Below are 12473 nucleotides of genomic sequence, written 5' to 3'. Positions count from 1 at the left end.
CAAAAATCACCAAAGCGTATATAGAAGTAACCACCTTTAGTAACTTCTTGGTGGCTAATTAAAGAAGTCACAATGTAGGAAGTTTAAAATCATTAACAAAATATGACATTACCCAGTTTCCAAAAAACTTAGGGTTTCACATGATGTCTCCTCACAGGTTTAAGAAAATGGTTTTCCTGTCTCAAAATCGTTTGTTTTATCTCTCTTCTTTTCAAATAAAGAGATAAGAACGCATAGAGATGCATCAAGAAACAATTGTGTCTATCAATAAAGAAGGAAATACTTTGCATGCCAAGGAAGCTAAACATTCTCTTTTCTATCTTTTGTTCTATATATGAATGCTACAATTAAACTATGTTCTCGATAGGGAGATAGTATAAAAAAAAGTGCTTCAAAGATTTAGCTTTTAAAGCTACATTGCCTAGACTTTCATTCTACCCTAATTCTTTCATGGCTCAGATATGTGGTCTTGTACATGTTATTAATTCTCTGTATCTGTTTTCACATCAACAAAATTGGAATAATAACAGTATGTACCTCAGAAGTTGTTTGGAGATTGATATGAATTCATGTATGAAAAACATTTAGAATATAAATTCCTTATAAATATTTGCTCTTATCATTTTCTTAAATATAGGCATAGAAGAGGAATTGTCCTTTGATCTATGGATCCTTAGTATTATCTATGTTCTTAAGTAAATGCCTTAGTAGAGTCATATATTTATCTACTTTGGAAGAGTTTCTATGCAATGAGAATTGTGGTTCTGTGGAAATTTGGACATGCAAGGAAATCTATCCCTAAAATTATAGGCTTTTGGGGAGGAAATCCTCCCCACCCCCCAATTTTATCCATAGTTGTTTAGCCATCTGGCTCTCCTTTTAAAAATTGATTTTGGCCATTTAATTTTTTTCTGGGAAATTGTGCATTTCATCACTGTATTAGTTTGCAGAGGCTGCCATAACAAAGTAGCACAAACTGGGTGGTTTAAACAATAGAATTGTTTGCCTCACAGTTCTGGTAGGTTAGAAATCGGAATCAATGGGGCTGGTTCCTTCTGAGGGCCATGAGGGAAGCATCTGTCCCAGGTCTCTCTCCTTGACTTGTAGATGGCTGCCTTCTCCCTGAGTCTCTTCATGTCATCTTTCCTCTATGCTTATCTCCTCTTCCTGTGGCATTCTACTTGTTAGGACACTAGTCATATTCAATTAGGGGTTCAGCCTACCCAGCTTTGGCATCAATTTAACTAATTACATTTGCAATGACCCTATATCCAAATAAGTTCATATTATGAAATACTGGGGTTTCATAACATATGATTTTTGTGGGGATAAAATTTAACCCACAGCAATTAGTAATGTCAAATATTTTCTTATTGTGTTTTAAATAGTATTTTAGTATTAAAAATTCTTCCTTATTTTTTATTTCTCCTCAATTTATTTAATACATTTGTAATCATTTTCTCATAGAGTATTTCAAAAGTATACATAAATAGGGAGAATAGTATAAGGAACTGTCATGTACCTATCACCCACTATCAACAATTATCAACTAATGACCAATCTTTTTTAAAAATTTTTGAGTGTAGTTGAAACAAAATGTTACTTTGGTGTCAGGTGTACTGCGTAGTGATTCCACAAGTTTGTACATTATGCTATGCTTACTACAAGTATAGCTACCATCTGTCACCATATAACCCTGTTATAGTATCATTGGGCTATATTCCTTATGCTGTGCCTTTTGTTCCCGAGACTTAGCAACTCGTGGCCAATCTTGTTATATCTACACTTCTGCCCTCTCCAGTCATATGCATTTTTGAAGTAAATCCCAGATATTCTATTATTTTATCTGATAATGGTTTTACATCTCTAAAAAATTAAGAACTTTAAAAAACAGCCACAATACTAATATTATACTTAAAAAATAAACAAAAATCTCTACATATCATCAACTATGTAGTCAATTAAAATTTCACCAAATGCCTGGAAAAAAGCTCCCCCCCCCCCCATTTCCTCCATCCTTCCCTCTCTTCCTTCCTTTCTCTAGTTCAGGAGTCAGCAAACTTTTTTTATGTAAAGGACCAGAAAATAAACATTTCAGGGGCGCCTGGGTGGTGCAGTCATTAAGCGTCTGCCTTCAGCTCAGGGTGTGATCCCAGCGTTCTGGGATCGAGCCCCACATCAGGCTTCTCCGCTAGGAGCCTGCTTCTTCCTCTCCCACTCCCCCTGCTTGTGTTCCCTCTCTTGCTGGCTGTCTCTCTCTGTCAAATAAATAAATAAAATCTTTTTAAAAAATTTAAAAAAAAGAAAATAAACATTTCAGGGTTCGTTGGCCACATACAGTTTTCATTGTATATATTGTTTACTGTTAAAAACATTTAAAAGTATAAAAGCGACTGTAAAAACAGGTCACAGGCTAGATTTGACCTACGAGCTACAGTTTGCTGACTTTTGTATAGTTTGCTGTTTGAACTGGCATTAAGATCTATGTTGTATTGGTTTGAGATTAGATATGCATGAGATTTATTTGAGTAAATGCCAGTGAGAGAAAATAGGAAAGAAACCAGGACTGTCTCAGAGCACCACCAGATTGCAATGTAGTTCTGACTGCTGTGGAGGGAAAGAGAAAAGTGGGGAAAATTGGGTAGAAGAGTCCCAGACCGCAGTGCAGTTCTAAGGAAGTTTGACAAGATGTATGGAGGTCCCCAAGCCAAAGTAGTTCATTGAAGGGTCCCAAGACTACCAGGAATGAGCATCTCTTAATATCCATGCCACAGTTAGTCACTGGCTGGGAATAGCTTATGGGAGGCATAGCCTTAAGACAAATGAAGTGATAAATGCCAGAGCCCAGAGCTGGGGATATCAGTCAGGTTGTTCCCTGCAGTTGGAGTTCAGTGAAGTACATGGAGACCACCATGCACTGCAATTGTTTGATGACTCCTAATTTTCTGTTTATCTGTTATAAATCTCTCTCTCTTTCACACAGAAAATTATTTGTTGAAGAAATTAATTATTTGGACTGTGGAATTTATCATACTGGGAATTGGTGATTATATCCCATTGGGTTACTTAACATGTGTGCTGTTGCCAGCTAGGCCCTAAAATTGATAATTATACCTAGACATTAGTTCTCAACTTAAAGATTTAATCCTATTCAGTTAAAATTTGGGGGAGGAATACTTTATGTGTGATGTTATGATATCAGCATACATTGATGATGTACCAAGTGCTCATGATGTCTGTGCATCTTACAGGCTTAATTCAGCCCTCATTTCAGTTACTGATATAGCGGATATATCCAGGAGAAATTCAATTTATTGGATCCTACTTCAGGCACACTGTGTGCCTTTTCACCTACTGTCAGGACCCTCCCTGAAGATACAGGGCAAGTGAGTGAGAGGTGCAGAGGGGCTAAACTCCTAAGGATGGGTATTGAGGCCCAAATTCTCCTACCTTTTTAAAAAATATTATTTAATTTAAATTTAATTAACATTTAGTATATTATTAGTTTCACAGGTATAATTCAGTGATTCATCAGTTGCATATAAAGCCCAATGCTAATTACATCATGTGCTTTCCTTAACGCCCCATCTACCTCCCCAACTCCCCTCCAGCAACTCTGTTTCTTTCCTATAGTTAAGAGTCTCTTATGGTTTGTCTCCCTTTCTGATTTCATCTGATTTTATTTTTCCCTCATTTCCCCTTGATCCTCTGTTTTGTTTCTTAAATTCACATATGAGTGAAATCACATGATAATTATCTTTCTCTGATTGACTTATTTCACATAGCATAATTCTCTCTGTTCCATTCACATCCTTGCAAATGATAAGATTTCATTTTTTTGATGGCTTAGTAATAATCCATTGTATATGCATATACCACTTCTTCTTTATCTATTCATCTGTTGATGGATATCTCAGCTCTTTCCACAGTTTGACTTTTTTGGACATTGCTGCTATAAGCACTGGGGTGCAGGTGCCCCTTTGGATGACTACATTTGTATCCTTTGGGTAAATACCTAGTAGTGTAATTGCTGGGTCATAGGGTAGGGTCTATTTTTAGCTTTTTGAGGAACCTCCATACTATTTTCCAGAGTGGCTGTAGCAGCTTTCATTGCCACCAATAGTTTAAGAGGGTTCCCCTTTCTCCACATCCTCGCCAACATCTATTGTTTCCTGACTTGTTAATTTTAGCCATTCTGAGTGGTGTAAGGTGGCATCTCATCATGGGTTTGATTTGTATTTCCCTGATGCCAAATGATGTATCTGTTGACCATTTGTATGTCTTCTTTGGGGAAATGTCTATTCATGTCTTCTGCCCATTTTTTGATGGGATAATTTGTTTTTTAGATGCTGAATTTGTAAGTTCTTAATAGATCGTGGATATTAATCCTTTATCTGATAAGACATTTGCAAATATCTTCTCCCATTCTGTAGGTTGTCCTTTGGTTTTGTCTACTGTTTCCTTTGCTGTGCAAAAGCTTTTTATCTTGACGAAGTCCCAATAGTTCATTTTTGCTTTTGTTTCCCTTGTGTGACATTGTCTTAAATATAAAGTCACTGTTTCTTAGATTGTCTCTGTTCCTTTCTGGTCTTTGTTACTTTTGGACTCTCTCTTCACTTAAAGGATCCCCTTTATTTCTTGCAGGGCTGGCTTACTGATCACAATTTCTTTAGTGTCTATTTGTCCTGGAAGCTTTATCTCTCCTTCTATTCTGAATGGCAGACTTGCTGTGTAAAGTATTCTTGGCTGCATATTTTTCTAATATAGCACCCTGAATATATCACACCATTCATTTCTGGCCTGCCAGGTCTCTGTGGACAGGTCTACTGCAAGCCTTATGTTTAACCCTGTAGGTTAAGGACCTCTTTTCCTAAGCCACTTTCAGAATGTTCTCTTTATCTCTGAAATTTGCAAGCTTGACTAGTACTTGTCTAGATGTTGACCTATTTTTATTGATTTTGAAGTGGGTTCTCTGTGCCTCTGAACTTGAATGCCTGTTTCCTTCCCCAGATTAGGGAATTCTCAGCTATAATTTGTTCAAATAATCCTTCTGTCTCTCTCTATCTTTCCTCTTCCTTTGGGACCCCAATTATTCTAATATTGTTTTGCTTTATGATATCACTGATCTCTCGAATCTTCCCCCCATGATCCAGTGGTTATTTATCTTTTTCTCAGATTCCTTATTTTCCATCATATTGTCTTCTATATCACTGACTCTCTATTCTGCCTTGTTTATCCTAGCAGTTAGAACCTCCCTTTTTTATTGCATCTCAGAAATAACATTTTTTATTTCAACCTGATTTAGACTTTGGTTCTTTTATTTCTCCAGTAAGGGATTCTTTAGTGTCTTCTATGGTTTTTTCAAGCCCAGCCAATATCTTTATAATTGTTGTTTTGAATTCTAGTTCTGACATCTTACTTATATCCATGTTCATTAGATCCTTGGCTGTAAGTTCTGCTTCTTATTCTTCTTTTTGGGGTGAGTTCTTCCATCTTGTCATTATGTCCAGAAAAGAATAGATGAAGTCAGGTAAAATACAAATATAGCAACAACACCACCAGAAAAATATACACTACACAAATCAGAAGAGAACAGAAACCAAAAAGAAAAGAAAAAGAAAAAAACTGAGAATAAAATCGAGCAAGAAATAGAACATAACAGAACAATAAACTGGATCCTGAGTGTATTTTGGTCTGTTTGTTAGAAGAAACTAGATCCCAAAATAGACAAGAAAGAAAACCTCATATATATATGTATATATATATATATACACACGAAAATGTATAAGTGTAAAATGAAGTTTAAAAAGCAATTTAAAAGTGTAAAGGTGTAAAAATGAAATTTTAAAAAACTTAAAAAATAATTGATAAGAAAATAATTGAAAAGGAATATATAATATAAAATTGAAGGACTAAAGAATAATAATTATGCCAGAAAAATATACAACACACTAATCAGAAGAGAACAGAAATCAATCAGATAAGAAAAGGAAAAAAAAAAAAAGGAGAATAAAATCAGACAAGAAGTTGAACAGAACAGAACAATAATCTAGATCCTGGGTGTATTTTGGTCTTTTTGTTAGAAGAAACTAGATCCCAAAATAGGCAAGAAAGAAAACCTTACATATATATACAAAAATGTAGTTGAATACAATGAAAGGAAGCCAAAAATGAAATATATATATAAACTGCAAGTGTAAAAATGAAAATTTAAAAAGACTTAAAAAATAATTGATAAGACAAGAAAATAATTGGACTCCACCAGCAGTCCCTGCCAGGATTGTGCTGCCCCAGCTACCAATGTGCCCCACAGCCACCACTGCCTTTTGGAATGGCCGATAGGGGACCTGCCTATGGCCTGAGATAGAAGGTACAGCAGAAGATTGAGAAACAGTAGGACGCGGACCTGGAGCAGATCCTGATCCGGTGAGTCACCACCCAGTGCCACAAGCATGTGGGCCCGCCCCAGCCTGGGCAGGAGAACTTCCAGATTTGGCTTAAGGATGGCACAGTGCTGTGTGAGCTCATCAGCGGGCTGTGCCCCAAGGGACAAGCCTCAGTGAAGAAGATCCAGGCCTCCACTATGGCCTTCAAGCAGCTGGAGAAGATCTCTGTTCCCTCAGGAGGCCTAGCACTATGGCCTCAACACCCACTGACATCTTCCAAACTGTGGACCTCTGGGAAGGAAAGAACATGCCATGTATGCAGCAGATGCTGATGAACCTGGGTGGACTGGCAGTGGCCCAGGAGGATGGGCTTTTTTCTGGGGATCCCAACTGGTTTCCTAAGAAGTCCAAGGAGAACCCTCAGAACTTCTCGGACAACCAGCTGCAAGAGGGCAAGAACATCATTGGGTTGCAGATGGGCACGAACCGCAGGTCATCCCAGGCCAGCCTGACCACCAGATCCTCTGATCCTACCCCAGCCCTGTTCCTGCCCTCCCATGATTGGTTAATATATATATATATATATATTTTTTTTTTTAGCAGTGACGTTCCCTGGGAGCCCCTGGGGCTTTCAGACTTCCCTCAGCCAGGGGTGGGGGCCTGGCCTGCCTCCTCTGGGGGTACTGGATGGCAGGCTCTCCCCAAGTTCTTACTAATACAGTCCCTTCTTTAAACCCCTTCCAAAAAAGAAAAGAAAAGAATTGAAAAGGATAACAAATATAAAACTGAAGGACTAAAGAATAATGACTATACCAGAAAAATACACACTACACAGTCAGAAGAGAACAGAAACCAAACAGAAAAGAAAAGGGAAAGTATGGGAGTAAAATGGAAATAAAAATCAAACAAGTAAGTGATCAGAACAGAACAATAAACTAGATCCTGGGTGTATTTTGGTGTGCTTGTTAAACTAGATCCCAAAATAGGTCAGAAAGAAAAACTTACATATATACAAAAATAAAGTTGAATACAATGAAAGGAAGCCAAAAATGGAAAAAAAACATTATATAAACGGTAAGTGAAAAAAAAAATTTAAAAAGACTTTAAAAAAAATTTGATAAAGTAAGAAAACAGCTGAAAAGGATAATAAAATATAAAACTGAAGGATTAAAGAAAAATAAGAAAAAAAACACGAATGCTTCTTTCCCCAAAAGCTGGAGCTTTATAGTTTTGTATGATTGGTAAACTTGGTAGTTGCCCAAGTTCCTGGGGTCTTCTAGGGGAGGGGCCTGTTTCACTAATTCTCTGGTGTCTTTGCTGGGGAGGAATTGCACCGCCCTCACCAGGGCACTGGGCTAAGCGTAAGCAGCTCCGGATCTGGAGGGGGCGGGGGCTGAAAATCGCCCCAATCTCTATCCCAGGAGCTAGGAGATCACGTCCCCCACTCTTCACTGACCCCTCACAGAAAAGCAGTCAGTTGCTCTTGTCTCTCTTGTTTTGGACTGAACTCTATGTTCACCCAATCTGTGACCCAGCACTTTTATCTCAGGCACGAGACCCCCGTTATGAGTCTCCAAACTTTACGGCCTCTTGTGGCGTATACCCGGGCTGATCCTCTCAGGTAGGGAAGGAGGTCTCACTGCAGTTCTGCCTTTTCCTGGGCCTCTGCTCAGAGAGCTTTCCCCTGACCAAGCAGGGGTTTCCGGTTTATGGCAACACGGAGCAGAAAGAAGCACCTGATCTCGCTGTTTGCAACCAGCTTTCCAGCTCCAATGCCTGGGAACTCTGACGCATTCAGGCACCCCGGTTCTTTATGTGACCCCAGGGATCCTGAGACCATGCTGTCCCACCTGGGATTCTGCCTCCTGAACACCTTTCAGGTAAACTTCTGAAAGTTCCGATTTTGCACTCTGCTGTTTGTAACACTTTACAGTAGCCGGTTTACGAAGGCTCTCTACCCCTCTGGTTTATCTTCTGATGTATCCCCTCAGACTCACATCTCTGTATCTCCTACCTTGCAAAAAGTGGTCACTTTTCTAACTGTAAAATAGTAGCAATTATTTTCTCAGATCTCCGGCTGATTTTGCAGGTATTCAGAATGATTTGATAACTATCTAGCTATTTCCAGGGACCAGACAAAACTAAGATCCCCTATTCTTCCACCTTCTTGGAAGGTCTCAAATTCTCCTATCTTTTGCTAGTGGGAGCTTGTTCAAGTTGGTTAGTAGGTCATTTTTGAAAACAATTTTTAAAATCAAACTTATTGAGATATTATTTATATGCAAGATTATGCTCACATTTTACTTACTCAGTTTGACGAACTTGGACAATTGTAAAAATCCATGTACCAACTACCCCTGGCAAGATACAGTGCATTCCTTTTTTATTTTCCACTCATATACATTTTTTCTTTTACTTATTTATTTATTCTTAAACGTACAGTGTTATATTAGTTTCAGGTGTACAACAAAGTGATTCTGTTGCGGAAAAATAAGAATCAGACCAGCAAGAGACCAAGTAACACACAAAGAAGTAGGAGAACTCAGATTTATTTTACGCCTTGGACCCAGATGAGCTCGTGCTCCAAATTCTGGGCCCCAGGCAACAGGGTTACAGGTTTTTTATAGGGGCTTCAAGCAGCCAGGCTCCAAGGCCTATGCTGACCTCTGGTAGGTGGGTTTGAACTGGGGGGTGGAGGCTGCTTTAGGCGGGAACAGTAGTGCAGGGAGCCTGTGGCCAGAAGCCTGTTTACAGAAGAAATGGCTGGTTATCTCTCGCTCCCGGTAGGGCTTCTGGTTATCTCTAGCTTATTGTTAGTAACTTTCCAACTTCTGGGGCCTCCTGGCCTGGGCTTGCTCTGGGCAGTTTCCATCTTCAATTCAACAATTCTATACATTACTTAGTGCTCATCACAATAGATGTACTCAATCCCCTTTATCTATTTCACCCATCTTCCAACCTACCTCTGGTAACTACCAGTTTTTCCCTATATTTAAAAGTCTGGTTTTTTGGTTTTTTTTTTTTTTTTTGGTCTCTTTTTTTTCTTTGTTCACTTGTTTTGTTTCTTAAGTTCCGTATATGAGTGAAATCGTATGGTACTTGTCTTCCTCTGACTGACTTACTTCATTTAGCACTATATTCTCTAGGTCCATCCATGTTGTTGCAAATGGCAAGATTTCGTTACATTTTATAGCTGAGTCATAGTCCATTGTGCGTGTGTGTGCGCACACGCGCGGGCTCTTTATTCATTCATCTGTGGATGGACAGGTGGGTTGCTTCCATATTTTGGCTATTGTAAATAATGCTGCAATAAACATAGGGGTGTATGTATCTAGTCAAATTAGTGTTTTTGTATTCTTTGGGTAAATACCCAGTAGTAGAACTTCTGGATCATATGGTAATTCTATTTTTAAATTTTTGAGGAACCTGCTTACTGTTTTCCACAGTGACTCTACCATTTTGCATTCCCACCAGCAGTGCACAAGGGTTCCTTTTTTTCCGTATCTTTGCAACACATGTTGTTCCTTGTGTTTTTGATGTTAGCCTTTCTGACAGGTGTGAGATGATATCTCATTGTGGTTTGGGTTTGCATTTCTCTGATGATGAATGATGTTGAGCATATTTTCATGTGTCTTTTGACCATCTGTATGACTTCTTTGGAGAAATATCTGTTCATGTCTTCTGCTCATGTTAATTGGATTATTTGTATATTATTTGTATATTTTGGATACTACCCCTTATTGGATATATCATTTACATATATCTTCTCCCATTCAGTATGTTGTCTTTTTGTTCTGTTCATATTTTCCTTTGCTGTGCAAAAACTTTAATTCTGATGTACTCCCAGTATTTTATTTTTGCTTTTATTTCCTTTGCCTCAGGAAACATATCTAGAAAAATGTTGCTATGGCCCATGCAGAGAAATTACTGTTTATGCTCTCTTCTGGGGTTTTTATAATTTCAGATCTCATATTTAGGTTCTTAATCCATTTTGAGTTATTTCTGTGTATGGTGTATGAAAGTGGTCCAGTTTCATTCTTTTGCATATAACTGTCCAGTTTTCCCAACACCATTTGTTGAAGATACCATCTTTTCCCATTGTATATTCCTGCCTCCTTTGTTGTAGGTTAATTGGCTATTTAATTATGGGTTTATTTCTGGGCTCTCTCTTGTGTCCCATGTCCACTTTTGTGCCAGTTCCACAGTGTTTTGATTACTAAAGCTTTGTGGTTTATCTTGCAATCTGGGATTGTGATACCTCCAGTTTTGTTCTTCTTTTTCAAGATTGATTTTGCTGTTTGGGGTCTTTTGTGGTTCCATACAAATTTTGGGATTATTTTTTCTAGTTCTATCAAAAATGCTATTGGTATTTTGATAGGGCTTGTGGTAAATCAAGATATAGCATATTTCTATCATCCTAGAAAACTTCCTTCTGCTCCTTTGGAATTAGCTCCTCCCTCAATCTCAAATATTAACCTCATTTTTAACGCTATACGTTCATTTTTTTTAGTACTAGAAATTCATATAAATGGAATTTTACAATACATAGTATTCTTTGTGTCTTTCTTCTTTCACTCAGTATATAGTTTTAAGATTCATCCATATCGTACGTGGGTAAATCTTTTTTTTTTTTTTGTTAAGCAGTATTGCCGTGGATGAATATATCAAGATTGCCTGCATAGTCATTTGGTGTTCCATAATCAGGCACTCCCTACCAGATCCTAGTAGTACACCAGAAGGTGTTTTTCAAAAAGTCTGTAATTCTCTACTTCATATAGCACTGTCTTGCTCTAGGAACCTCATAATCTGAGATATGAGCCTCCCTTTGGGTCTAGTCATAAACTTCACACCATGTCTTTTCCACCAATTATGCTTTGAATTCCACAGGGTCTGTAAGGAGGCATCACAGCATGAAGCTTTTTTTAAATAAAATTTATTTTGGGATAATTCATATATAGTTGTAAAAAATGATACAGAGATATTCTGTGTACATTTTACACAGTTTCTCTCAATGGTAACTTTTTTTTTAAAGATTTTATTTATTTATGAGAGACAGAGAGAGAGAACAGGGGGAGGAGCAGAGGGAGAGAGACAAGCAGACCCTGCACTGAGTGCTGAGCCCGATATGGGGCTCAGTCTCAGGACCCTGAGATCATGACCTGAGTCAAAACCAAGAGTCAGACACTTAACTGACTGAGCCCCCCAGGTGTTCCTCAATGGTAACTTCTTGCAAAATATATAGTAAATATAACAACCAGGGTATTAACGTTCATTTTCTCAAGATACAAACATTTTATCGTCACAAAGGTCTCTCACGTTGCCATCCTACAGTCACATCCACTTTCCTCTCACTCCATTTAGTCCTTAAGTCCTGGCAACCTCTAATCTGTTCTCCATTTCTAAAATTTTGTCATTTCAATAGTGATGTATAAGTGGAAATATATAGTATGAAACCATTTGGTATTGGCTTTTTTCACTCTCTTTGATTCCCTGGAGATTTATTCAGATTGTTGTATGTATCACTGATTTGTTCTTTTTTTAATTGCTGAATAGTATTCCGTGGCATGGATATACCACAGTTTATTGAAGTGTGTTGAAGGATATCTGGATTGTTTCCAAGTTTTGCATATTATGAATAAAGGTGCTATGAGCATTCGTATAGATTTTTTTGTGAGCGTAAGCTTTCATTTCTTTGTGGCAAATGCTCAAGAACAATTATGAGTCATATGGCAGTTGTATGTTTAGTGTTTTAAGAAACTGCCAGAATATTCCCAGAATGGTTGTATCATTTTATAGTCCAGTTTCTCCACATCCTTGTCAGTATATGATGTCACTATTTTTTATTTTAGCTACTCTGATAGGTGTACAGTGGTATTTCATTTTTCTTTGAATTTGCATTTCCATAATCATTCATTTTTTGACATGAGGACTATTGTTCTAATAGTTTTTGAAATGTTTAAATATTCCTCTTTCCCCAGTGTATAGTTACCAAATTAAATGGCTATAGTTTCCTTTAGGAAGAGATTGCGATATTTATGACCATTTATACTTGTCATGGTGTTTCAGGGTCCTCCCTGCTCAGGATCC

General features: G+C 37.8%; 1 pseudogene; it reads left to right on the top strand.

The window, feature by feature from the left end:
- The first annotated feature begins 6331 nt into the window (after nucleotides 1–6331).
- On the top strand, nucleotides 6332–8437 carry LOC123788712 (transgelin-2 pseudogene; annotated as a pseudogene).
- Nucleotides 8438–12473: the final 4036 nt, after the last annotated feature.

This window comes from Ursus americanus, chromosome 3, assembly GCF_024610735.1.
Source record: "Ursus americanus isolate L20-20 chromosome 3, mUrsAme1.1.p, whole genome shotgun sequence".
Taxonomy (NCBI): Eukaryota; Metazoa; Chordata; class Mammalia; order Carnivora; family Ursidae; genus Ursus; species Ursus americanus.
Note: the sequence above shows the minus strand (reverse complement) of the source record. Positions and strands in the feature narration are given on the sequence as shown.